At 40.6% G+C, this 26618-nt stretch overlaps 1 long non-coding RNA gene across 2 annotated transcripts in view; it reads right to left on the bottom strand.

Annotated features, from left to right (window-relative positions):
* Positions 1 to 26618, bottom strand: part of LOC103682211 — a 36471-nt gene that overhangs the window by 7526 nt on the left and 2327 nt on the right. The window lies entirely within an intron of this gene.

Raw genomic sequence — 26618 nt, 5'->3', positions numbered from 1 at the left:
CACCCAGATCAAAGTACAAGATGTTCCCCCTACCCCAGAAAGTTCCCCCATGTCCCTTTCTAGTGAACACCCCCTCCCAGAGGCAACCACTGTTCTGAATCCCACAGATTGGTTTTGCATATTCTTGAAGTTCCTATAATCATACCATATACGCTCTGTTGTGCCTTCTTTTGAGATTCGGCCATATTATTGCTTCAATCAGCAGTTTATCCCTTTTTAATTGTTTAAAGATTTTATTGATTTATTTGAGAGAGAGAGCACAGAGGGAGAATGAGAGGGAGAAGCAGATTCCCCACTGAGCAGGGAGCCCAAAAGGAGGGCCCAGTCCCAGAACCCTGGAATCATGACCCGAACTGAAGGCAGATGCCCAACCAGCTGAGCCACCCAGGTGCCACAGTTTATCCCTTTTTATGGTTGTGTCATGACATACATCTTTTTGGGGTTGAAAGGAATTTTTCCCCCTCACACTTACAGCAGAAGCGACAAAAAAATCATTTCATTCCCCACATGACTTCTGATCCTGGTCTCTTTACCAGCCTCACTCCCATGCTTGGGGAATTACAAAGTCAATTAGCTTTCAGCTGCTTTGGGTTCAGACCAGACTGTCGTCTCTAACAAGGACAAGGTCTTAGAGGGGAAAAGGATCTGTTAGCTTAACATTCATTCATCTGCTTATCTGACCTTCCAACCAAAATTTGGTTGTTTCATAATTAACTGTTTTACTTACATAGAAATAAGAAAGACAGACTACTCTCTCAACTTGGGAACATGGCACTTTAAGACAAAAAATACACATTCTGCAAACAAGACGTGGGGAGCAGAATGGAAAACTCCACTGAGTGCTTTCCTGGCTTCTTGCCATTCTGTGAATACTTAATGATATATATATTTTTAAAGCCAACTGTTCTCACATTGAGGCCAATTTTTCTTTTGCTAATAGGGTCTTTTCTTGTCTTTGATCCAAAACAAATTGAGAATCTAGGAATATATATTCTATCCACACTTCTATTTCACCAATAATCTGTTCCATTTCCACTAATGACAATCATTCATATATCTTTAAATATTAATATTGGTGCTGAAGAATGCAAGGCAACTGTAACACTCAGAGCCCAAATTGAGTAAGAATTCCTGCAGAGATGCAGGTGAGGTGGGGTTTTATCAAATTGGTCAGTTGGTCTGGTAATGCCCATTGCTGGAGGTGATGTGCCCCTCAAGGAAATGAATGAGCCCATAGGGAACAGTGTCTGTCAACAGTCTGTGGGTTTAGGTTTATGGTGTCCAACACATTTTCTGAAACTGTCAATGGTGCCATATTAAGTTGAATCTGGACTCCCTTAGAAGCTGAAAAGGAACTCCCCATCCCTTCTTCTTGTCACTGACATCACTGTACCAATCAACATTCTCAATATGAGCCTTGGTATTTCAGTGCTCTGTCCCAGAGCTCACCCTAGTTTGGTTCTTAGATTAACCAAAGAGGTAATTAGGGAAGTGTTATTGGCACCCTGAGGAGTTTATGAGGCTAAGTGAATTCTGTAAGTAACGCAGTTGGTAAGTGGAGGCTCTGCCTCTTTTCCTCTTCTGCCTCTAGGTCATTTTGAACACTGCCCTAGGAAAAGCATCAGAAGAAGCCCTTCAGGATTTTTCATAAAGGCTAATTAAAAGGTAGACTCCCTATTTTCATTCAATTAAATATAAATCTTGTCTGTAGAATCAGAATAAAGTTGCTTCATTTGTCCCACTGAACTGACTAAAAGTAGTCAGGTATTATGACTTATTATCTGTCTGTCTTCTGCTCTCCCCCCATCAGAATATAAGCTCCATGAGGCCAGTGACTTTGTTTCGTTCACCATTATATCCCTGGTGCCTAGACCAGCGTCCGACACATAGAAGATTGTCTACAAATACTTGTTGAATAAATGAGGGGATGTAGAAAGGAATGAGGGAAGGAAGGAAAGAATAAAACTCAGACAGGTGAAGTGGTTTGCCCAAGCCCCACGACTACAGTAACTTGGAGAGTCAAGAGACTGATCATAAATATCACCCCTTTGTTACATCTTTTTACTTTTTCTTCATATCTATTGGCAGTATTCATGGTCTTTATGGGGAAAGGGGAATGTAAGGGGTGAGAGGTTGCCATTTTTCTAGACGAACACATGTAACAAATCATCAGAGTTATTGCATATCTTACATGAGAAACAGAGCAACAAAGATGCTTTGGGAGTGGATACTGGTGACGGTATGCCCACCAATCAGCCAGGAACTTGCTGACTTACAGCAGATGATTCAAATCCACAGGTCACAACATATCAGAGACCTTAGCGAGGCTGTAACTATTCTAATTCCACAGATATTAAAGGACTGGGCAGTTAGTTGCCCCAAGGACCTTCTATCTAATCTGGCTTTTTTTTTTTTTTTTGAAACCGTATCACCTAAGATCCTTGCGTATCAAGACATGCCCATAGAAAAGGGAGAGTTGATAGCTGATGCTCTTTTCCTTCCTGCTTAGGGTGTACTAGGGAAATATATCTGCTCATGAATATGCAAATAATTGATTTAAAGTCTAACTGATTCGTAAGAAAATTCTTGAATCACCTCCTGGTGTTCTAGGAATTCAGTTTTTCTCAGTGCAAATATCAGACTCCTACTCAGATACACCAAATGGAGACTTGGCTGCTTTTGAAGCATCTATTTACTTAAAAGAATAAAACCCACACTTAGGAGAAAATGTGCCTTATTCTATTTGATGTTCCAAATGCTTCTTTGCCTAAGGATTACTCCACAGGGACGCCAACACAGACAATGCAGCTTTATAGTGAAAGGTGGGTCCAACCCAGCTTAATATGACCTATTCATGTTTCACAAAATTATAAGGCTCACAGCACGGAGAAGGAGGAAGCAACGCACAGAGAAAGTGCTCATGCTTTCTAGAAAAAAAGAGATGCCAAGATGGGGATGGTACCACACAGCATAACTTAATGCCTTTTTAAAAATTTATGTGTACCTTTCTTTCTCCTTCTAGTCTGTGTTCTCAAGATAGAGAGCCAGTCTGTGGCTTAACAACGTTTTCTACCGGCAGAAAAATTGTAGTAACGAAGCATACCTGAAAGCTCATAATTTTCCTGGCCAGCCATCTTTTGGTTTATTCTTTTCATTACATTAGAAATGGAGGTTAATTAAGGCAACTGTGGCTAGAGCAAGCCAAATTGGATTTTTCTTATAGCTTTCCCTTCATCTTACAGAATGATGTCATTACATGTTCAGACTATGAAATGCTAGGGACAGCCTGTTTCCACTGTACTACAGGTCATGCAGGAATGCCAGGGAAATATGCCACAGAATGTTATAAAGCTTTACAGAGCTACAATAAAACCTCCATGGAGGCCAAGCAGAATACGGGCATTGACTTCTCTTTGTAAACAGACTCCATGAAGCCAGAAGGAATACAGGTGGGAAGCCATGCAGGAAATGATGAAGGGAACAGCATCACAGAGCCACTGTGCAGGCTTTCTGGTCTGGAGGCCTCTTGAATGACCAGTCATCGCTCAAAGGCTTTACACAGAACAGGAGATCGGGACTGCCAAATCACACACCTTCTTGTCAGATATACTTGACCACAGGCAGCTCTTGGGTTATAGACCTATATGACATGGCCACTTGATACCTGTTTATAATTGAGCAAGCTCCAGTGGGCTGTCATAATAGAGATATATTAGTCAAATCAGTTTGCCTCATTTGTTTGCATGAACTCTGTGATTTGAAGAGTTAAGAGTTACGTTATAGTCCACTAACCAAGCACGTTTCATATAAATGGTTGTCTTAAATTGGAGTACCTATTTCACTCTGAAGTGAAACTTATTTAGTCAGACTCCTCTGGCTTTATTCTTTTCATGTGTCTAAGTAATATTTGAGTCCTTAACTTCACCCAGACATAACCATTTGTGCTGATGATGGTCAAAGCATGGGACTATGACTAACTAACTATCCAGAACACATTACTAATGCTTACTATGCTTAAGGCATGGTCCTAGGCGCTAGGAGATAGCCATTGATCAGAAAAGTATTATGTCTGCTCTCAAAAAGATAAGCTAAACGCACATTAAAACAATTAACAACATAAGACAGCCTATGAAAAGGGCAGAGAAACACAGCAGTTTAAATTAATAACTAAAAGAATGTGAGGAAAAATGAGGTCAAAAGAGTTAAGTATAGCTTAGGAAGATCAGGGAAGATGTAACATTTAAGGGCAATGACCTTTAAGGGTGGGTAAGCAGAGAAAAAGGACAAATAAGTGGGAACTGTGAGGAGTCATCTGACTAGAATAAAAGGTTGGCTATGTTCCACTTAAGGACGATCTCAGATGTAAAGCTAAGGAACTTCAACTTGTTTTTATAGGCAGTGGGGGAAATACAGAGGTTTCTTAATAAGGGACTTACATTACTTGGGACTATTTTATTATAAGCAACAGAGAAGCCAACTTGACCTGGCCCAAACAATTTAGTGAGTTTCTTGGCTTACATAACGGAAATATCTACAGGTGATACTAGCCTCCAGTGAGGCTTGATTTAGCAGTCCCGACGAGGACATCAGGGGACTGGTTCTTCTCTATGTCAGCTCCATCCCCAGATGCCAAATTGTCCCTCCTTCCCAGTCCATCCTCCCCATTTGCCAGTGGGGCTCTCCAGGCTCTCCACTTATGGTAGCAAAATGGCTGTAGCAATCCTAGACCCCAGATCTCCTCCCACACCTTCCAGAGGAAGAGTGAACACCTTTCCTGGTGGCATCCTCAGAGGAAGATTTTCTTTCTCAGCGGTCTTTTTTTTTTTTTTTTAAAGATTTTATTTATTTATTTGACAGAGACAGCCAGCGAGAGAGGGAACACAAGCAGGGGGAGTGGAAGAGGAAGAAGCAGGCTCCCAGCAGAAGAGCCTGATGTGGGGCTCGATTCCAGAACGCTGGGATCATGCCCTGAGCCGAAGGCAGACACTTAACCACTGCGCCACCCAGGCGCCCCATTTTCTCAGCAGTCTTGATGTCTTCTTGTGTCTTGATGGATATGACTGGGTTACTGGCTTATCTGGGAACCAGTGGGGGAAGTGAGTAGGTAAATGAAAAAAGCTGATGGGTTTAAGTAAACCAGAGTCCACACCAGGAGGGCCAGTCAATCACTTTTAAACCATAGAGCTCAGAAGGAGGAAGAAGAGATTTCTTGAAGGAATATGCAAGTACTGTTAGGAACAGAGAATGGCCACTGGGTGGCCAGAAAGTGACAGACGTTCACTAGAAGGAATAACATGATAAAAGTAGGCTCGTATGATTGGCAAGACCATTCTATCACGTTATAAAATTGAAGAGGTATGAGCTAACTACCTAGTCGGCCATCTCCCCCACTTCCACCCTGCCCCGTGTGTGCACACCTTGCCACTTTCGTTTCAGAAAGTCTTAGAAAGGCATCATCTTGTTCCATATAGACCCAAGGGTGATTTCTCAAATAGAAAGAATTCTTAATTTTTTTATTTGGAAATAAAGGAATTATCTTTCTAGAGAAGCCAGCATTTTCCAGACACCACATCCATGATTGTCAATTTTGTTCTGTATGCTGACCAGCCAAGAGAAGGCAGTAGGCACTCAGAATTCATGAGAAAAGTGTGGTCAGCCTTGAACGCTGCCTTTCTGTGTGTGTGTTCCTGTTTTTAAACTATTGGGCTCAGCCCTTTGGCCCTGACAAAAGCAAATTTTGACACCGACTTCAATGGGGAGAAGGAAGCCACATTTTCAATAGAAGGGCATTTTTTTGTCTGGCTTCAGTCACTGCAGCCGGAACCCATTGTGAACTACAAAGCTATCTGTGCACAAATGAGGAGCACACCCACCAGGCCTTGCCAGCTGTTCTGCCTTCTTCAATGAAGTCACAACTGTCCTTGCCACCACAGTTCAATGCCACAGCAACAATTGTGAGGGCTTAGTGTCTGTATTGCTCAAAGTTTCCGGGGGTGGGAGAGAGACAGGTGTCCCCCACCTGGCTTCCTACATCAGAGGCTCACACTCCCCCAACCCTTACGTCTCTGCCCTTTGCAGACGAATGCAGTCCCAGGATGGTGTGAAACTAGGCAGTGCTGGGAGGAAATCCTTGAATGAGAAGGAAAGACAGCAAATTCAAAAGAAGGCAATTTGACAGTGATTGGAGACATGTCCCTTATCAAGTGCATTTGAGCTTGGCATGATTCTCTAACCCTAAGAGGGACTCTTTTATGCATGGAAGGTTTTTAATTCACAGGAGCAGGCAGAACCATCACAGCTCTTGATTGGGAAAGAAAATGCAAGTTCAAGTCAGAAAGAAAAATGAAGAGCAAAGCCGAAGTCTTCCACTCCCAGCTCATGCTTCTTTGTACTCATTCAACAGCTGGACAGAGAGGGATTTATTCTTATCCTCTCTGGCAGTGAACTTAACTCAGAATGAGAACGTTGATTTGATGCTGAGACCAAAGACTCCAGGTTTAAAAAAAAAACAAAAACATCTCCCCCATGCAGATGGCACACAATTCTTAAACGCAGCAGCTGATAAATGACCCATCGACGATAATACCGCATGACTGGAAAAATCTGATACAGATGAAAAGTGAAGAGAAATGAGAAACTGCAAATTGCTTCGTGCTGAATAAACAGGGCCCTCGGTATAGAGAGGCAGAGAATGAGAACGACAGGAAGCCACAGGGCCAGGATGGGGAGATGCGATAGGAAGTTTTTCCCCGTGTGTATCAAGCATTTGGGTCAGTGCTAGGGTTCTTGACATTTAAAGATGGTGGGAGCTATTTCTGCTACTGATGGCACCAAGGAAGTTACCTTGGACCTGTTTCTTTCCTTCTCTTTCTCCCCCTCATTCCCTGTTCTAAAATATCTCTTTGCTAAGTAGTTTGAACTTTGCCAAGTAGTTTCTAAGGCCTTTGAAGCGCAAAACAAATGTAAACAACTCTAATTTTCTGAAAGCTCACCGAACAAATAATACTGAGGTTATTGCTCACTTTTGCCTAAAAAGAACAGGAGGACCCCCCAATAACACCATCTTTTTCTTGGCTTTTGATCAGTCTGTACTCACCAGAGGGACTAACACAGACCAGCTCCTGATGAAATCAGTTTTCCCCACAACACCCCGCCCCTCGTTCCAGTTACTGAAGAAATAAAATGAGATTTCTGTGTTTAGTTCTTTTGGAGGGTTTCCATCACAACTCTGTATTTTATGCTTATTTCTCAATTTCTTGACTTTACACGAGACTATTTACTAACTCTGGTAAGAAAGATGATGTTTTAGTTGACTTTTGTCTCTCCCATCTCTTCCTTCTACTCGTTTAGTGCTTGAGAGTTCGATTAGATGATAATTATTAGATTTTCTATGGGTGATCGCTTAATTATAAATAATACACTATACTTAAATCTTATAATATAATAAATAGTATCCTTGAATGTCTAGTTTTTCTTCCAGCAACTCCCCCTTTCATAAAATGAGGATGTTGCCTATTTGGGGCTTGTCTCCTTTTCTCCCCCTTCCTGCTCCCCACCTTCTGTTGGCTGCACCCTTTCTATTACATCACCAAGATGTGGCCTAAACCTTCACCAAGTTTTCCATGCTTTTGACTGAGTCTAGCTCTTGAAGTGGAAATCCAATGCACACAGATAACCACTCTGTTACCCTAGGTCCCTGCCGAAGGGGTGTATTCCTTCCCAAAGTCAACTACATTACCAAGCACCAGCTCAAAGAGGCACGTATTTGCGAGACAATCATAACGGGGTTTTAGCATCCTACTCATTTTCCTGGCCCAAGAAATTTAATATATAACCTCCTCGAAGCTTGCTGCTTCAATCATTGTGTTCGCGTAAATTAACACTTCAACCGGTGAAACAAGTGGTTTCTTAACAGCCTTTTTTGATGCAGAGAACAAAGGACCCAACTACAAATGCACAGAACTTTTGGCAGCCAAATGCCCCATTTGGATTGTTAATGGTTTCAAAGTGTATTCATCAACACTTAATGGTGCCCCTTGAATGGTCTTCTAAATATACAGAACTCAAACACACCTCTTTCCAGTAATGGAGATCTAAATGTCACTAGGGTTAATAAGAATAACTTTGCTTCTTGAATTATAAGCTGGAAAATTTTCCATCACAACCAGATATTTCTTCATAATTGACAGAAAACAATCCCCATATATTACTTAAAGCTTAGAGTAAGTACAGTAGTATAGCCCTACTTAACTTTTTCTGAGCAGCTAGTAAGATGTCCAACTGTCCTAGTTTGCTTGGAACTTCCTCAGTTTTAGCACTGAAAGTCCCGCATCCCAGGAAATCCTTCAGTCCTGGAAAAATCTGAGATGACTGATGACCCTACATATGGTAACAATGATGATAGTAACATTATTTGTGATCATTATGGGCCAGGTACCATACTAAGTGATTTAGATGGTTTTAAAATTTAACCTTCACAATAACCATACAAAGTAGATATTATTAGTATCCCCATTTTAGAGATGGGAAAACTACAGCTTGACAAAGTCAAATTACTTCCTTAAGTTCATTTAACTAATAAGTGGCTGAACTAAGATTCAAACCCAGGTTATTGGGGCGCCTGGGTGGCTCAGTCATTAAGCGTCTGCCTTCGGCCCAGGGCGTGATCCCAGAGTCCTGGGATCGAGCCCTGCATCGGGCTCCCTGCTCCGCTGGGAGCCTGCTTCTTCCTCTCCCACTCCCCGTGCTTGTGTCCCCTCTCTTGCTGACTGTCTCTCTCTCCGTCAAATAAATAAATAAAATCTTAAAAAAAAACACACAAAAAACCCCGGGTTATCTGACTCCATATTTGTTCCTGAATTATAACAAATCCCATCGCATTTTGGATTAAGGTTGTCAGGTAAAATACAGGGCACCGAATCAAATTCAAATTTTAGAAAAGTAACGAATAAATTTTTAGTATGCTCCCAATTGTGTGGGACATACTGATACTAAAAAATTATTCATTGTTTATCAGAAATTCAAATTTAATTGGACAGTTTATAATTTATTTGTTAAATCTGACGGCCTTGATTTAGGGCAATCAACTTTTCCAATAAAAATAAATTTTTAGGGGTACCTGGATGGCTCAGTTGCTTAAGCCTCTGACTTCAGCTCAGGTTTTGATCTCAGGGTCCTGGGATGGAGCCACTCAGTGGGGAGTCTGCTTCTCCCTCTCCTGCTGCCCCTCCCCCTGCTCATTCTCTCTCTCTGTCAAAGAATAAATAAAATCTTTTTTAAAAATAAAATAAAATAAAAAATAAATTTTTATTGGGGCGCCTGGGTGGAGCAGTCGGTTAAGTGGTTTTGGGTCAGGTTGTGACCTCAGGGTGGTGAGATTGAGCCCCATGTTTGGCTCTGCGCTTAGTGCAGAGTCTGAGTTTCTTTCTCCCTCTCACCCTGCCCCCTGCCCTCTCTCTCTCTCTCTCCTTTTCGCTCTCAAATAAATAAATAAGTAAATTTTCATTGGCATTTTATGTGGCCCAATATATTTATGGGCTGGTGAGATCTAGGGAAACAGGTTTCAATTTAAAGGAAGCCAAATAAATTAGAGCAAAAATACATGCGTGTGTTGTTTTATTTGAGAAATCCGGTTGATCTAAATAGCTTCTTTCTGAGATAGAGTGGTAATTCTGATATATTTGACTATGAGAATAGAATGAAAGTAGGGGACGTTTACCCATTCATTCATTCATTACGTATTGAGCGCCTACTGTGATCCAGGTACTAGTCCAGATATTAGGTTACAGCCAAACTAAACAAACTCCTAGTCCTCCTAGAGCTTACATTTTCTGGCAGGGAAATGGGCACAAAAGAGATACGCTAGAAAGTAACATGGTTTCTGGGAGTGCTATAAGCCATGAAAAAGAATATAGCAGGGTAAGGAGCCAAGAGGAAGGGAGGTGTTGCGATCGATATAGTCAAGAGAAGGTAGCTAGTGAGGAATAAGAGCCTAAATGAAGAGAGCAAAGACAGACGTACATGTGGGAGGAAAGATGCTAAGTAGGAGAAACAGCAAGAGCTAAGGCCCAGAGGTGAGACTGTGTGCGGCATGTCAGAGGCATAGCACAGAGGCTGCAGACAATTACGGAAATTGCAGAGTAGGAGGCAATGAAGCTAGAGAGAAAGAGGCAGGGGTTAGTCGCTTAGGGCCAATTGGCTATGGTCATAACCTTGGCTTTTATTCTAAGTGTGAAGGTTTATGAGCAGGATGATAAATGATCAGGTTCATACTTCAAGGGCTCACTATGGGTGCTGTGCAAACGGAGATACTGCCACAGAAGTAGAGAGAGAGATGCTAGTGGCCTCGATTAAGATGGAAGCAGGAGAGAAGGGAAGTGTTGCATTTGGCATACATTCAGACAGTGCGGCCCAGGCAAATGTGACATTTAAAATCTCTACCGGTGTTGTCTCAAGTGAATCTCCAAGACTAAGGAGCATAGCTACTTTTCATTAAGATCAGCCATTTGGACCATTAGTTCAGTGCTTTTCAATGTGCCCGCACTTAGCAACCACCCAGGGGACATAAACCATACTAATGCTTTGGTTCCACCCTCAGAGATTCTAGAAATAGGAGCCCGGGTGTTGGGGTTTTAAAGTCTGCTTGGATGAGTCTCATGTGCAGCCGCATGGAACATTTCCGATCTAAGAATGGTGGGAACGCTGGGGTGTGAGATGACGTTTCGGGGCATGGGGCAGGAAAGGAACAAGGGTAGATAAATGAGGGCCGAGAATTCATCAGCAATGCTTTCCCTTTAAAGCAAGTTCTATTAAAAACCCTCAGAGATGGCCATAAACATGTATAGATGCAAATGCGTCTGGCTCTGGAGCGAGAGCCCAAGCCTTCTGCAAGACTACATGCTTTGGGGCTGCCGTGGCCTCCGGGCTTCCTGCTTCCCTTTCGGATAAGCGCCCAGAAGCAGAGCTGCTCGTCAGTAATAGTGTTGCCTAGCCCTCGGAGCTTGCCATGGCCATGGTGGCGACCTAAGTTTAAGTGTCATCTCCTTCATCCATTTTTGCCTAGGCCAACTCAATTTCCAGGGGACTTCAAGGTCTTCGAGATCGCAAAATAAACTGGGAGGTGACCAGAGATCAGTTCTCTTTTGTTCCTTTCCTGGGAAGGCATATGGGGAACATTCTCCTATGCTCTCAGGAACAGCCCTGAAATTCCCTTGCCATTGATGGGAAAACTCAAACAAAAATCAAAGTAATAATCAATGTCACTTAGTGAATTAGTGATGGAGACAGGAACAGAATCCAGACTTTCTAACTTGGGGATCTCCTGCTTTTAAGTCTAAATGTTTTTTATTTTAATCCAGCTGTGCTGAGTTAATAAGACTTTGACGAAATCCAGCCCTGTGTTTTGTAGAGTTAACATATTTGATATTTACCTCCGCTATTTGTTGTCTGTTTAATAAGTTTTGTTTGTCTTCCCAGATGCACGTTATTTGGCAATGTATAATCACATACAATTGTTTACACCATTTACCGTTTGCTTTCAAGTCTTGCCAAGAAGGACTTGGTGTAAACTAGCTGTCTGCAGCAGCCACACTAAGTTAAGCCTTTAAAAGGGTCTAATCGGGCCTATGTAAATAAACAAAATGATATGGAAAATAACTCCGTACAAATTTACTACGCGGCTGGCCAGCTGGTAAATATGCAGACCTTTTCTCCTAGGGAACAGATAGGATTAAATCTTACTCAGGACAGTACAGTCCCTGTAATGATTACAGAGAGCTATTTAAGTTTTAATTCAGAGCTCCGTCCAAACCCTAGACACACACACACACACACACAGACACACACACAGACACACACACACACAGTCCTTTCAGTGGCAATACATTTCAGTCATGTAGTTAGCCAAGTTTCACTCTGACTTTTATTTTCAGAGAAAACGGTCAGTGAAGTAAATTTCATATCTGACCATTAGAAGGCCAGTGGGCAGGTCATGATGGCAAGGGGAGCACAGGTGGTTTGATCATCTTTTAAACTAATAAAGGAGATCAGCAAAAATTCACCCACTAACTCCTTAGGCTTACACAAGAAACTAGAGCACAAGGAAAGCGATCTCTTTCTGAAAATGTCCAGCACATTCCATCCCCTATTGTAACATAGCTCAACACTCACTTCTTCCTGATAGTGGCTGTCAGGGCTTTCTGTGGCATAGTCATTGTGTGTGAAAACAATACAGCATAATGTAGGAGCTTTAGGACTGGCTGAGAGTTACTATCAATAGTCACTTGGGTAAAAAGTGAATTTGACATTCATTTCTTCAGTAAATGTTAGCTGACTAGGCACTGTGTGTCAGGCACTGTGCTAGGTGTCATGGTCAAGGCAGCAGACTGGCAAAGATGGAAGGTCTAGTCTTTGCTCTCGAAGAATAACTAATATGGAGATTCTGTCTTCTTTATGCCTTTGTTCATAATCATTCCTCCAGTAAAAAGCCCTCTTTGATACTTCGGAAGAGGCATACATCCTTCAGGACTCTTCGAGGACTCATACTACCTGTACCCTTCCTATTCGTGCCTGATTCCTCCTGCTTGGAATCCCACGTACTTAGTGGAAACCCGCACACTCCACGAGGCCTCATCTTGTCGGTCTTTGCATTCTGTGCCTAGCAAGACAGACATTCAATAAAATACCTGCTGAATCAATGACTGAGTGAATGATAGTAATTTTTCTTTGAACAATGGCAAGCTCTTTGAATACTTGATTGGAGTATTTGAATTTACCTCCTCTGAAGTGGTAACAGAACAGTATTTGAATTTGTCCACATTGTTTAATTAATACCAGAAAGGTTTCTGTTGGCTAACATCCTGGGAGAGCATTTCTGTTTCATCTAGCAAATTTTATTTAAAGTGCCTTTTTTGGAATTATTTTGATTTTGGAGTGTGTATGATGAGGGCATTGTGGTTATGTTTAAAGGAGAGAGCCCTTGTATGTCAGAAATACATACTGAAATATTTAGGGATGAAATTAGGTGATGTCTGGAATGTGCTTCACAGTAACTGGAGAGGGATAAAGAGTAGGAATTAAGAGGAAGAAAGACCAGGACGAGGTGATCCTTGCTGGGATGATGGATACATGGAGGTTCATTAAACTATTCTCTTTACTTTTCTATATTCACTTTACTTTATTTTTGTTTAAAATTTTCCATATGTAATTAAAATTTTTTTTCATTTACAGAAGAGAATAATCTGATGTGAGGGTCACAACTGGACAATAAAATGTAAAACCACGAACTGAAATTGCTTCTGCCCGGAATGCCCACAACACTGTACTTTTTGGACAAAGTAGAAAATCACGGACTGATACAACCATACATATACTCACTGCAGAGCCAAGGAACGCATTATGATTACACTTTCTTTTATTCATTTTTTTAGAATTAGGAATTTGTTTTTCTAGTTGTATATCCTAAATTATTTTCATATGTTCTATTATAGTGCAATTCGAAGTATGGCCCCACGGACCAACAATATCAATATCGTGGGGAAACTTACCTAAACTCTGAAAAATAATATCCATATGCAAAAAAAACTTGAAGAAATTGCCAAACTTTTTTCAAAGTAGTTGCACCACTTTAAATGGTACACCAATACTGTGTAAGAATTCTAGTTCCTCTGCACGCTTGCCAACATTTGCTATGGTCAGTGTTTTTTTTTTTTTTTATTTTAGCCATTCCAGTAATTTGCAGTGGTATAATGCTGTGATTTTAATTTGCGTGTCCCTAACAACTAATGATACCAAACATATTTTCATGTGAGCATTTGCCATCCATATATCTTCTTTAGTGAAGTGTCTGTTGAAATCTGTTGGCCATTTTCTACTGGGTTGTTTCCTTTTAACTGAGAATTCTTTATATATTCATTCATAAGTCTTTATCGCATATATTCCTTGAAAATATTTCTCTAGTGTGTGGTTTGTTTTTCATTATTGTGAAGTGTTTTTCAAACTGCATAAGTTCTTAATTTTGATAAAATCCAACTTGTTCATTTTATTTTTTCTTATGGATCATGTTTTTGACTCAATTTCTTTAAAAATTAAACATATGATCCGGGCATTCCATTCCTAGTGTTTACCCAAGAGAAATGAAAGCGTGTATCCACACAAAGTTTCGTACATGCATCCTTGTAACAGCCTTATTTATGATAACTAAAAACTGGAAACAACCCAATGTCCATTAATAGGTGAATGAATAAACAGATTGTGGTATATCCATACAATGGAATTCTACGTGGCAATAAAAAGAAATTAATTATAGTTGACCCTTAAATGACATGAGTTTGAACTATGCCAGTCCACTCATAGGTGGATTTCTTTTTTTGGTAAATACAGTACCATACCATAACTGCATTGTCTCTTCCTTATGATTTTCTTAATAACATTGTCTTTGCTCTACCTTACTTTATTAGAAGAACATAGTATATAATACATAAAATATACAAAATATGTGTGAATCAACTGTTTATGTTATCAGTAATGCTTCTAGTCAATAGTAGGCTATTAGTAATTCAGTTTTGGGGGAGTTAGTGCCTGTCACCCCTGAATTGTTCAAGGGTCAACTCTACTGACACACACTACAACGTGGCTGAATCTCAAAATAATTATGCTGTCAAAGAAACCAGACCAAGAAAGATTCCATTTATGTGAAATTCTAGAAAATGTGAATAATCTATAGTGACAAAAAAAAAAAAAAAGATCATTGGTTGCCTAGGGAGGGGGAGGAGTGTGAGAGAAGAGGGGATTACAAAGAGACAAGAAGAAATTTCTGGGATGATATTAGGATGTCACGGGTATACAAATTACCAAAACTACCAAATTTTACCCTTAAATTATGTGCATCTACATATGTCAATTATCCCTTGCTAAAGCTGTTAAAAAATACTGACATAATCATGGTGTTTTGTGGGTTGAGGGAAAGTTGGGGAGTGCTTCTCTTAGGCACTTTTATAGCAAAGGAGATTGTTTTTATAACTATTAGAAGCATGATGGCATGGTCAAGAAACTAAGATATAAAAATAAGTTCATAGAAAGGGCCATGTACATTGAGAACTGTTAGTTGCTGATTTAGTCGGTCTGCAGCAGTGCAAAAATTGCAAATGTTTCATCAAGATAGAAAAGTAATGCTGTGAGCTGTTCGTCTGTTCAGTTGGTGGTGACAGGCTTGCTGTCTATGTGGCCCAATCCACCCCTCCCTTCATATTGATCTGTTGCAGCATGTTGTCACGTACACAGTGTTTCATTCCCCAGTGCACAGTTTTTCATCCTTCTTTGGTGGTTTCAAAGTGTGAACCATGATCAGTTGTAGTGTCTTTCTTAGAAATGTCAATCAGTTGAGTAGGATATCAACAGAGAATTATTCCTTGCAATCTCTCAATGCCTCTACTTCTCAAGTATCTCCATGAATTATCTCTGTCTCTCCTCTTTTCAACCATTACCTCTTCCCTCAAATGATCTAGGATATCTAGAGAGGTTGCATTGGCTGGTTCAGGACCACTGAACTTGTGACTTTGTGCCCTTGTCCCACCCCGCCTTTCCTGTTACGCTTTCCTTGTGACTCCAGAATACCTAGTTTCACCGTAGGTTTGCGACAATATAAACTTGATTCCAGAGATAGTCTCCCCAGGGTGATCACGAGTGCTCTGGATCCTCATGGGACATTAAACATTCTGAGGACTCTCTTATAATTGGTATTTTGGGCTATTTTGAGGTGACAACAGTTTTCCTGTGCTTCTGGGCACCTCAAAAACCCTGCTCTACATAAGAGAATTCCCTAGGACCACCACATGCTAGGAATGGTGACAATATGCTGGGACATTCTAGATTTCTGTGTGTTCACACACAGACAGAATTACGCAGATGCTGCTTTAATTAAAGCCATGGGGTTTATTTGAACAAAGTTCAGAAATCAGTAGAAATCCAGGACTGGAACAGTCAACATGTCTTCGAACAACTGTGAAGTAAACTATACTCCTTTCTGGAAGCTAGCAGGGCTCAAGCCAAGCCATCTGGTGTTCCCTCCAAGAACGGCTAAAGCCACCCTCACTGTGTCTGCAAAAGTTAAAGTAGACTTGCAAACCTTACAAATGATTCAATAGGATACTATTCTGTGACATTGGATAGGTACTTTTAGAAAAGCCATGAAATGTGTGCCACTTTTAAAGACTGGAGTTCATGCTCAAAATATAATTTGAGGCATAAAGCCCACCCATGAGAAGTTTGCCAATGTATGGTCTTTTAAACAGAAAATGTGAAATAAAAGATGGTGAAATTATTTATGACTGTAGCTAGAGATTTGGCAAGCTTTACTTCATATCTTGATAAATCATCCAAACACTGAACAGCATTTGTGTTCAACTGAGATAGAACTAGAATTAATAGGGTAATGTCATCCAAGAGTGTATATTATTAATTCTTAATGGCATGACATTATTTTCCCTGATGGAGACATTTAACGTCCTGGAATCAGAGTGAGGAGTAATACATTAGGAAATAAGTGCTTTTGCTCTATCACACCCCCACATAGGGCCACCTACATCCAAAATTGTCACCTTTCTTTTTCCATCATTTGTTCCTGTTTCCCTCTTTGAAGTTGTCACTTCTATCCAAAGTAACGGACCAAATAGGAGTCATGAATGGCTCCTTTGTACCCATTGGTGCAGGGCCATGTACTCATTAAATGCTCATTAAATTGATCTCAGAATAAGGGAAGTTTCTGGAAATTCTCCAACTGCTGTTCAGAGAGGCAATACACTGTACTGGATAAGGGTTGTCCTAGTTTGGGTTCCCCCAACCACAGACCCCGAGACAAGGATTTAGGTGCAAGTAATTTATACCAAAGTTGATCCCAAGAAGCACTGAGGGAGAATTAGGGAGGGAGGAAGGCCAATTAAGGGTAAATTAATGATGGAGTTACTGCCGGGGACCCCCTGAGAGACTTTGCACAGCATCCCTCAGCATCATCTAAGTGAGGGGTGAGGAAGCTGGCCTCTTCATTTACCAACTTTTGTCCTCACTGGCTGAGTGTCACTTCTATGAGTTAAATGTCTACGCATAGGTCAAATGGATGCCAGAGAAGACACTCACACAGAGATATCCAAGAAGCCGTGGGCATAGAGGGAGACTATTTGCAAGTGCCCTCCCAGGTGGACATGTGGGGGGCTGTCTGCAGGTGATCTTGGAGGTGGACATGAGGGGGATTATCTGTAGGTGCCCTCCTGGGTGGGCCAAGGGGATATCATTGGAGCACTAATCACATCTGCTACAAGAACTCTGGTTAGGCAGAACCTGATTCAAATCCTCACTCTGAAACTTACTAGCTGTTCGGTCTTGGACAAGTTGGTAATCTCTCTAAGCCTTGATTTCTTCACCTGGGAGAATAATAATAATAGTGCACACCTAGTGGCAGCTCCAGATTGAGGCATGTTACGAAGGAGTGCTTAAGGACTTGTCTAGAAGCTGCGTTTCCATAGTAAGCATACTATTGTATTAGAAGAATACATGTTTCCTTGGGGTGCCTTTTAAAGATTACGAGGTTGCTGAACTTCCCTAAAGCTATTCCTGTGAGGTTGCCATTGTATTTACGTTAGAGAACTACTGTGAAGATAAAATGCCTATAAGGCAAATGTGATTGCATCACTCCCTACGGAAAACTCTTCAATGGCTTTGCACTACTTTCAGGAAAAAGACCAACATCTTTTAACACAACGCACCAGACCTTGTAAACCTTGATCCCTCCCTATTACTAAAATCTTCTTTCCAACTTTTCTTCCCTTCTCCTCTGTACATTTCTTGGATGTATTATGTACCTGTCTGCCACAGGAGCTTTGCACGTACCATCCCTCCCGGAATGCTACTCAGCCCTCATGTCCACAGGCTAACCTGACCTTCCACCACTTAACTCTCGGTAAGGCTCCCATTCTTCACCTTGCTTGGGCCATTTCTGCCTCCACCCCACACTACGCCCACTCTCCCATTATTCTCACTGGATGGCAGGTTGATTTCCAGGTAACTTAAACTTCAGCTTCCTGAGAAAAAACCATTCTGAGACTAGGGAGATAAAATGCAGAACACAGACTTCTTGGGACAGGGAAAGACAGCTACTCCCCATTCACTCCCACAGCACTAGGAACAAACCCCAAATTAATATCCTATCACAAATATCTCATCAAAAGCTGGTTTCATATCTAACCCATATCCATTCATTGTGAATATCGGAAAACATTGCTTAATGCTAGAAATTCCTCATATTCATGTATTATCTTTTCAAGATATTACTACATTTCCCTTAATGAAAACCTTCACAGTCAACAACTGTTCTGACCATTGGTCTTTTTTGAGTACATTTCAATCAGTGAAACTACTTACTGATGTCTGCTCTTCTTTTAATTCAACCAGAAGAATATATTGAATTATCAGTTTCTCTGAATGAAAACCAAAAACACTGATGGAGAACAGGAGACATTGTGGTGGGACATATTAATGTTTTTTCCTGTGTTCAAAAGAATCTCCCAAGGGCTTCTGCAGTATGACTCCACCCCGACTCCTGCTCTCTAAAACTTAGTTGGCAATAGGGAGCTACCTTCTTTATTTTTTCTTTTCAATACATAAACACTGGTGACCAAAACAGTGAGGAATGTTCAGGTTGTCCCACATGCAACTTCATCATAGGGTACCTTCCCCTGAAAAGCTAAAGGTAGATATAGAAAGAGAGAATGGTTGTGATTCTCCTCAACTGATTCTATCTTTTCTGTTCTTGGGAATAATTTTTTAAAAAAAGTTTTCTCTGAAATTAGGTCTTAATAACTTAAAAGAGACCAAAGTTCATGAGAAAGGACATAAAAATAGGCCAGACTATATCATCCCAATGGATCTCCATGATGTGATTAATCACATTAGTTTTCTGGCAGCAGAAGCAAAATAGCGCTCAGTGCAAGAAACCTTACTGAAACTGTTGTGCTATCGTCATTCTTATGTACAGTGAACACCATGGCTTTCCATACTCCTTGGGATCTTATCTGGTGATCTGCAAATTTTAATCAAGCTTTTCTGGGGATGCAGTGGAGAGCAGGCGGCAGCAATATTGTCCAGATGCCAAGATTTATCTTCGTCCTCTCTGTAAGCCAAATTCTCATATTGCTCTATGATAGGCCAGCAATTACCCAGAGCCAGGTGTCTAAATTTGATATAAAATTTTGCATAGGAATTTGCTTCATCTTCTGGGTGGGGTACTTTTACACTCCTGGCCAAAAAAACCATGAGCCTTGGGGATCACATCACCCTCCCCTCATCCTCTTCTAGAGAAGGCTAATGGCAGCCATGTTTGTGTCACATGACTTGCTCTCTGGCCAGAGATGACTGGATTAGGGGTGGACACTTGACCTAAAATGGTCTTAATCATGTTCCTTTTTCCAGTGATTTGGAAGTGGAATTAAGAGATCTGCTATCTCTTAGAAGAAAGAGATATAAACTTGAGTATTCTGAGATGGCCATCTTCGCTTATTGCATGTTACAGACTTGGACAAAGTAGGTCTAGGAAGAGAAAAAAGAGTAGGGCAGAAATACTTGAAAACAAGAAAAGGGAGAAGAAGAGAGAGTTCTGCAGGCTTCCCATGGTTCCTGTGACCCAGCTGCATTCCTGCCTTTGGGTTCTGTGAGTCACTACTGTGTTTTTATAATAAATTCCCTTACATGATACTTGAAACCAGAGTCACAACTAATAGAAGCATCCAGCCAGTGGTAACCTTTTGTTACAAGACAAGAGATTAGTGTTTATCAAAACTTTTATGGAAGTGTTTATATTTTAAGTGGGTTTAAAAACCAGATTCCTTAAGACATTGTTATTACTGACAGTAATTGAACTAGAAAAATTCAGTGACTTTTGAAGGGCTTTCAATCAAGTTGAATCCTACAGATTCTTAGAAATATCTCTGCAGGTTGGGACAAATACCAAGTTTTTGCTACTGCTTATGAAATCATTGTGCTTCTTTGGTGGGTAAATGGACCCTGATTCTGCCTGTTTCCAACACTACCATTGGTGATCAGTGCAACTGCTCCCAAATACATAAACATGACTGATATAAAGGGACCTCCTATAGGGTGATTGTCTGGGTTGCCAGGGCCCAGCCCCTTGTGAGTAGACCCCACCAGAGAGAGCTTTGTTGGTGTCTTCCCAAAGCTATATCAATGAGTATGTGCCTGGATAAAGTATTACATTGTGCTGTGTTGGCTTAATGTCTGTGTATGGATAGGATATGCCTCTTCTCAGTCCCTCCATAGAGAATGCTTATCTTTTCTTGAGTCCGCTCTCCTGCCTCCCAAAAACATGGCACAAAAGTCCTGTAAGAGTCTTGTCTTGCATTCACCCATTATTTTATTTTATTTTTATTTTTTTTAAAGATTTTATTTTTATTTATTTGAAGATATAGAGACAGCCAGCGAGAGAGGGGACACAAGCAGGAGCAGTGGGAGAGGAAGAAGCAGGCTCATAGCAGAGGAGCCTGATGTGGGGCTCGATCCCATAACGCCAGGATCACGCCCTGAGCCGAAGGCAGACGCTTAACGACTGCACCACCCAGGCGCCCCTCACCCATTATTTTAATAAACAAACATACTGAGTGCCTTCTGGACCAGTCAGAGCTGGGTTTTGAGACCAGCTGCCCACACTAGCCTAAGGCTGGCAAACCACTTAACTGTCATCCTGTCAACCACAGTGACCATCCTAGGGACACCCCACGCTAGCTCCCTTTGACCTCCTGCACTCAATCTTGTCTTCAGCTTTCTTGGTTTCTCAACATCCATCTCCCCTCCCCAACTTTATCCTCATTTGTCTTTTCTCATCATCCTGGCTTTGCTATTTGGGACCCATCTGGGACACAGGTCCAGAGCTCTGACCTCTAATGTAATAAGCCACTTTTATCTCTACAATAGCCTGGAAGTTGTTTGGTGTCAGGGACATATTTTTTCATCTTTGTATCCTCAGAGCCCAGAAATGTACCTGTACGTGGCAGCACTCGGGAAATGTCGTTACAAGAAAAACAATGAATGTGGCAATATAACACAAACCCAGTTAGCAGGAACGCACTACTGCTAAGTTTCACATACCCCCTTTCCCACCGACGGGGCTCCCGCGTTAGAGAAGAAATGACAGACCAGACATGAGTGTAGAGGGACCTTCTTTTCTAGAAGCCAGAGGCTCTGTGTAATCCATGGCCGAACCTCTTTAGTGTTTGCATTCGTTGGAATCCTTTGAAAACTGTTGTTTCCTCCCTCCTCTGGTAAAAATGAATATGTTATCATGAACACCATTCTCTTTCTTTCTAGGAATCCCCATATCCCATCCTTTTTGGCAACAATACTTTGATTGCTCCCTGTGCCTCTTCTTATTTTTAGTAAAAAGAGCATCATTTCAGTTTCAGTGCCCTTGGAAATGACCCTGTTGCTTTAAGCCGCAGACTCTCCTTGACATTTACTTCTGGCATGAACCACCAGTATAGTGATAAGATCTGTGGCCCAAACTGCTATGTGACTATACAGTTAACCCTTAAACAGCATGGGGATTAGGGGCACTGATCCCATCCTCACCCCATGCAGTCAAAAATACACATATAACTTGATACACCTGGCTGGCTCAATCTGTTAAGTGTTCGACTCTTGATTTTGGCTTAGGTCATGATCTCAGGGTCATGAGATTGAGCCCCCATTGGGCTTTGCACCCAGTGCGGGGTCTGCTTGAGATTCTCTCCCTCTGCCCCACCCCCCGCTCTCTCTTTCTCTCTCAAATAAATAAAATTAAATCTTTTTAAAAGATTAATTAATTAAATAAATAAACCTTTTAAAAAAATACACATATAACTGTTGACTCCCCCAAAACTTAGCTACTAGTAGTCTACTGTTGACCAGAAGCCTTACCCATAACATAAACATATATTTTATATGTTATATGTATTATATACTGTATTCTTACAACAAAGTAAGCTAGAGAAAAGAAAATGTTATCAAGAAAATCATAAGGAAGAGAAAATACATTTACAGTACTGTACTGTATTTATAAAAAAAAAAACCCCGTGTAAGTGGACCCACACAGTTCAACCCCATGTTGTTCAAGGGTCGACTGTATATAAAATCTATGGTAATCTCTTCAACCCATATTGACCATGTCAGGCCAGTTATTACATTCAACTTTCATTTACCAACCACCCGACTCTGGCATGATTTTTCTTTTAGAAACTTGCAAATATTTAAAATCCTGCATTTGTATTTTGATACATTCATCCCACCTGTCTCTCATCAATCCACAAGGAATTTCAGAGATAATTTTTTTTTGCCACAACTCCTGCCTTAGGAAATGATGGCATGCAACCCATGCTGGGTTTTAACACACTCACTCCCTTTGGTGTGACATGTGGGTGGACTATGGTGACGTTAAATGGGCCAGAGACATGGCAGACAGGCTTTAAGCTAATTTCCTTATTCTTAAGGAAATTCTATTAAGAGCTTAAGGACTTATGTAACTATGTTTGGTACTTATGGGAACATAGAAAAGTAGAAATTTGAAATTAAAAAAAAAAACAACCACCGTAAAATCATTTAGTGACATTCTGTCGTTATACAAATGAGAAAAATGCAAGCTCAGAGAAACTGAGTGAGTTGCTAGGGCCATGTAGATAGTGACAGAATCAGGAACAGTTACGAGTTATCCTGTAGTGGATGGGGATTTAGTAGACCACTCGTACCCAGAAATCCTGGGGCCTCTTGTAACAAGGCAAGGCACAACTTTATCTTCTAGGCAACGCAAAGACTCATTTCCTTCCTGTGAACTCTTTACAATTCAGCCTACAACAGTGGTAATGGCATACCCACAACTGCACTGATTAGAGGTATGCAAAACACCATTTAAATCTAGTGTACAGTAGGGCAAATCATGGAGAAGGGTTTATCAGCACATTCCAAAGAGTAAGATAGTAGCAGCAACAAAAACAAGAACAGGAGTAAGACCAGAAGCCTCAGCAGTGAGTAATATTTAAACACAGAAAACAAGGCTTGGTATAGAAAAGAGTGAAGAGAGAAATCCATACTGCCCAAAATGCTGGGATTCTTTTTTTCCTTTTTTAATTGCACACACCAAAAATTAATTGCAAGCAGCGGCAATAACAACAACAAACCTTACTAACAGGCAAAAACCAGAAGCAGTATTGTTTACTAAGAAGTCCAGAGAGAGATATCAGGGTCAGCATCTCAGAAATGTCAGCAATGACTCAGGATCCCACGCTCCTTCTCCCCCTCCTTTCTCAGCATGTTCACATTTCATCCTTATGCTTATCATCCATGGTCAAGATGGCTGCCGAAATTCAAACATCTTTTCCCTTATGCCAGCTAGCTCTTCTTTTATCACTTTTTTAACTTCTCTTTTTAAAATATTTTATTTATTTATATGAGAGAGAGAGTGAGCATATGCAGGGGGGGAGGGGCAGAAGGAGAGTGGCCACGTGTCCTGCAAAGATAGGATATTCTTTTTTTTTTTTTTTTTTTTAAAGATTTTATTTATTTATTTGACAGAGATAGAGACAGCCAGCGAGACAGGGAACACAAGCAGGGGGAGTGGGAGAGGAAGAAGCAGGCTCACAGAGGAGGAGCCTGATGTGGGGCTCGATCCGACAACGCCGGGATCACGCCCTGAGCCGAAGGCAGACGCTTAACCGCTGTGCCACCCAGGCGCCCCAAGATAGGATATTCTATTATCTAAAATTTGAGGGTTTGTGGCACCTGGGTGGCTCAGTTGGTTAATCGTCTGACTCTTGGTTTCAGCTCAGGTCATGACCTCAGGGTTGTGAGATGGAGCCCCTTTCAGACTCTGTGCTCAGCAGGGAGTCTGCTTGAGATTCTCTGCCTCTCCCTTTCCCTGTGTCCCTCCACCCACTCTTGCTCACGCATGCGTGGTCTCTCTCTCTATCATAAGGAAATAAAATCTTTAAAAAATAGAACTTGAGGATTCTATTACTATGAAAAAAGAGACTGGACATTGAGGGGCAGCCAGCAGTCTCTGTCTTCCCCTCCTCTATTGTACATAGTTCACCTAAGCTAAGTCAGAAATTCTCTTGAAAATGTTCCAATGCACTGAATCTCAGTGGGGATATGAACTATTTCATGGGCTGATAGGATCAAGGGGAAAAACACTCATTAATGAAAAAGCATATATTCCATACGTACTCCAATTATGCCAGAACTTAGGAAATTCCTCTGCTTGTGGCATGAATAAACACTCACAAATACAAGTTTTAGAAGCGAAAGATCAGCTAAAGATTTTCAGGAGTTACTGAATAAATATGATGTTGACTCAGTCATTTTGATTCTGTGGGGTGATGATTTTGTGTATATGAACACAAACTTTTAAATAAAAATTATACCTACATCAACAATTTTCATCAAAAAACAGTATTTTCTAGAAAAAAAATTTTTTTAAGAGAGAGAGAGAGAGCACATACCTTGTATGGGGGTGGGGAGGAGCAAAGGGAGAGGGAGAGAGAGAATCTCTAGCAGACTCCACGCTGAGCATGGAGTCCGACAGGGGACTTGATCCCACGACCCTGAGATCATGACCTGAGCCCAAATCAAGAGTCAGATGCTCAACCAACTAAGCCACCCAGGTGCCCCTTAGAAAACTGTTTTTTAAATGTATGACAGTAGCATTAGAAATAAACTTACCGAACACTCTTGGACCCAATCAAAATACTTTCCTTTTGTGAGAAATTTCTTTGAGAAATTATCTTTGCTAGACCTTTGAGATTTCTCTTTAAGAAATAACACACAAGTTAAGGTAAACCAAAAGCAGGGGTGGGGTAGACTTTACCTTCAGTTTGCTGGCCTGGATATTTCTGATTTACAAACTGAGGGATTATTTTCCACTGAAAGACAAATATTGTATTTAAAAATGTCTAAAGGCTAAAGCTGCAAATACAGAACTAGAGATAGAGAGTTTAAAAAAAAAGCGGTGGGCACCTGGGTGGCTCAGGTGGTTAAGTGTCTGACTTCACAAGTCATGATCAAGGGGTCCTGGGATTGAGCCTCATGTCCAGCTCCACACTCAGTGGGGAGTCTGCTTGTCCCTATCCCTGTCCCTCTGCCCCCCCCACTCGTGTTCTCTCTCTCTCAAATAAATAAATAAAATCTTTAAAAAAATCGGTGAGTTTGACTCCTTTTCATTTTTAATCTATATTTCTATGAAGAGTAAAAGTTTGTTGACATTTGCAAAATCGTATTTGAAAGAAACATTTATGATATTGCTGTTTCGTGAACAAGGAATAGAAAATGACTTAAATTTTGTCTTTTTCTATGTATTTTGAGATATAAGAAACTGACATAAAAATATCAGGACTTTTTAACATTTCAGATTTAAACCAAAGTATCTCCTCTGTAGGAAAGATGGCACTTAAATTATAATTTTAACTGTTGTGCAAAAAGTCTTCACAGAACACACACCATATTTGACATAAGCCAGAGCCAAATCCTAGAAATCTATTCCTTTTTATTTTTTTTAAGATTTTATTTATTTATTTGACACAGAGAGACAGCAAGAGAGAGAACACAAGCAAGGGGAGTGTGAGAGGGAGAAGCAGGCTTCCAAGCGGAGCAGGCAGCCCGATGTGGGGCTCGATTCCAGGACCCTGGGATCATGTCCTGAGCTGAAGGCAGATGCTTAACTGCTGAGCCACCCTGGTGCCCCTAGAAATCTATTCCTTTATTCCTGAGTAAATAGCTATATTATTCATTATAATTACTTTGTAAAATATAACTTACCCAAATAACTGAGAAACAGGTGGAAAGAAAAAAAGACAATGGAAGAAGATCTTTATCCTTATGGGTAACAAACATAACAATATAAAGTGTCAGCTGAAGTATGATCATGATCAGTAATGTATGAATAACTCAGAAAAACAAGTCAGCTCTTATCAAGTGTTTGGTGTCTTTGCTCTAGTGGTTGATTAATTGCCATATACAGAGTTTCAAGTGCACACTTTTCCAGTTTTCCGAGTTCTTTTTACCCATTTATCATCAAAATGAGAAAACTCTTGCATGTAAACTAACTTTAAATAACTTAATATCAGAAATCACCATACTCTCAACTTCAAATCCAGGTTTTAAAATTTCACTCAAAATATATATTAAATTCTTTAAAATAAGAAAAAAAAAGCAAATTTCATTAAGCCAATGAAATTCCATGTTTGATTTTATATTATAGTTAAACCGTTTCTTGCATTTCCATTTTACTAAAATTATTTTCACTGGAATCAGTTCCAGTTTTTCTACATGTAAACTTCACACTGAAGTTATAATTCAGTATTACTTTTTTTCTTCACGAAAAATTAAAGCCATTAGAGCTTCTGATATTATTAACTTTTTTGTGTGGTTAATTAACCAAGACCAATTTTTTTCTACACAAACCTGTAGGTTTTATTTTGTCAAGCAAATTTGATTTTCCCATCAACTTTTAATAAATGACAATTTTATCATGTCTGTTTTTCTCAATTTTTCCAGTTTTCAATGTTGCCAGCCAGTAGTTCTTTTTCATTTTTTAT

Source organism: Ursus maritimus, unplaced genomic scaffold, assembly GCF_017311325.1.
Source record: "Ursus maritimus isolate PB19 unplaced genomic scaffold, ASM1731132v1 scaffold_34, whole genome shotgun sequence".
Taxonomy (NCBI): Eukaryota; Metazoa; Chordata; class Mammalia; order Carnivora; family Ursidae; genus Ursus; species Ursus maritimus.
Note: the sequence above shows the minus strand (reverse complement) of the source record. Positions and strands in the feature narration are given on the sequence as shown.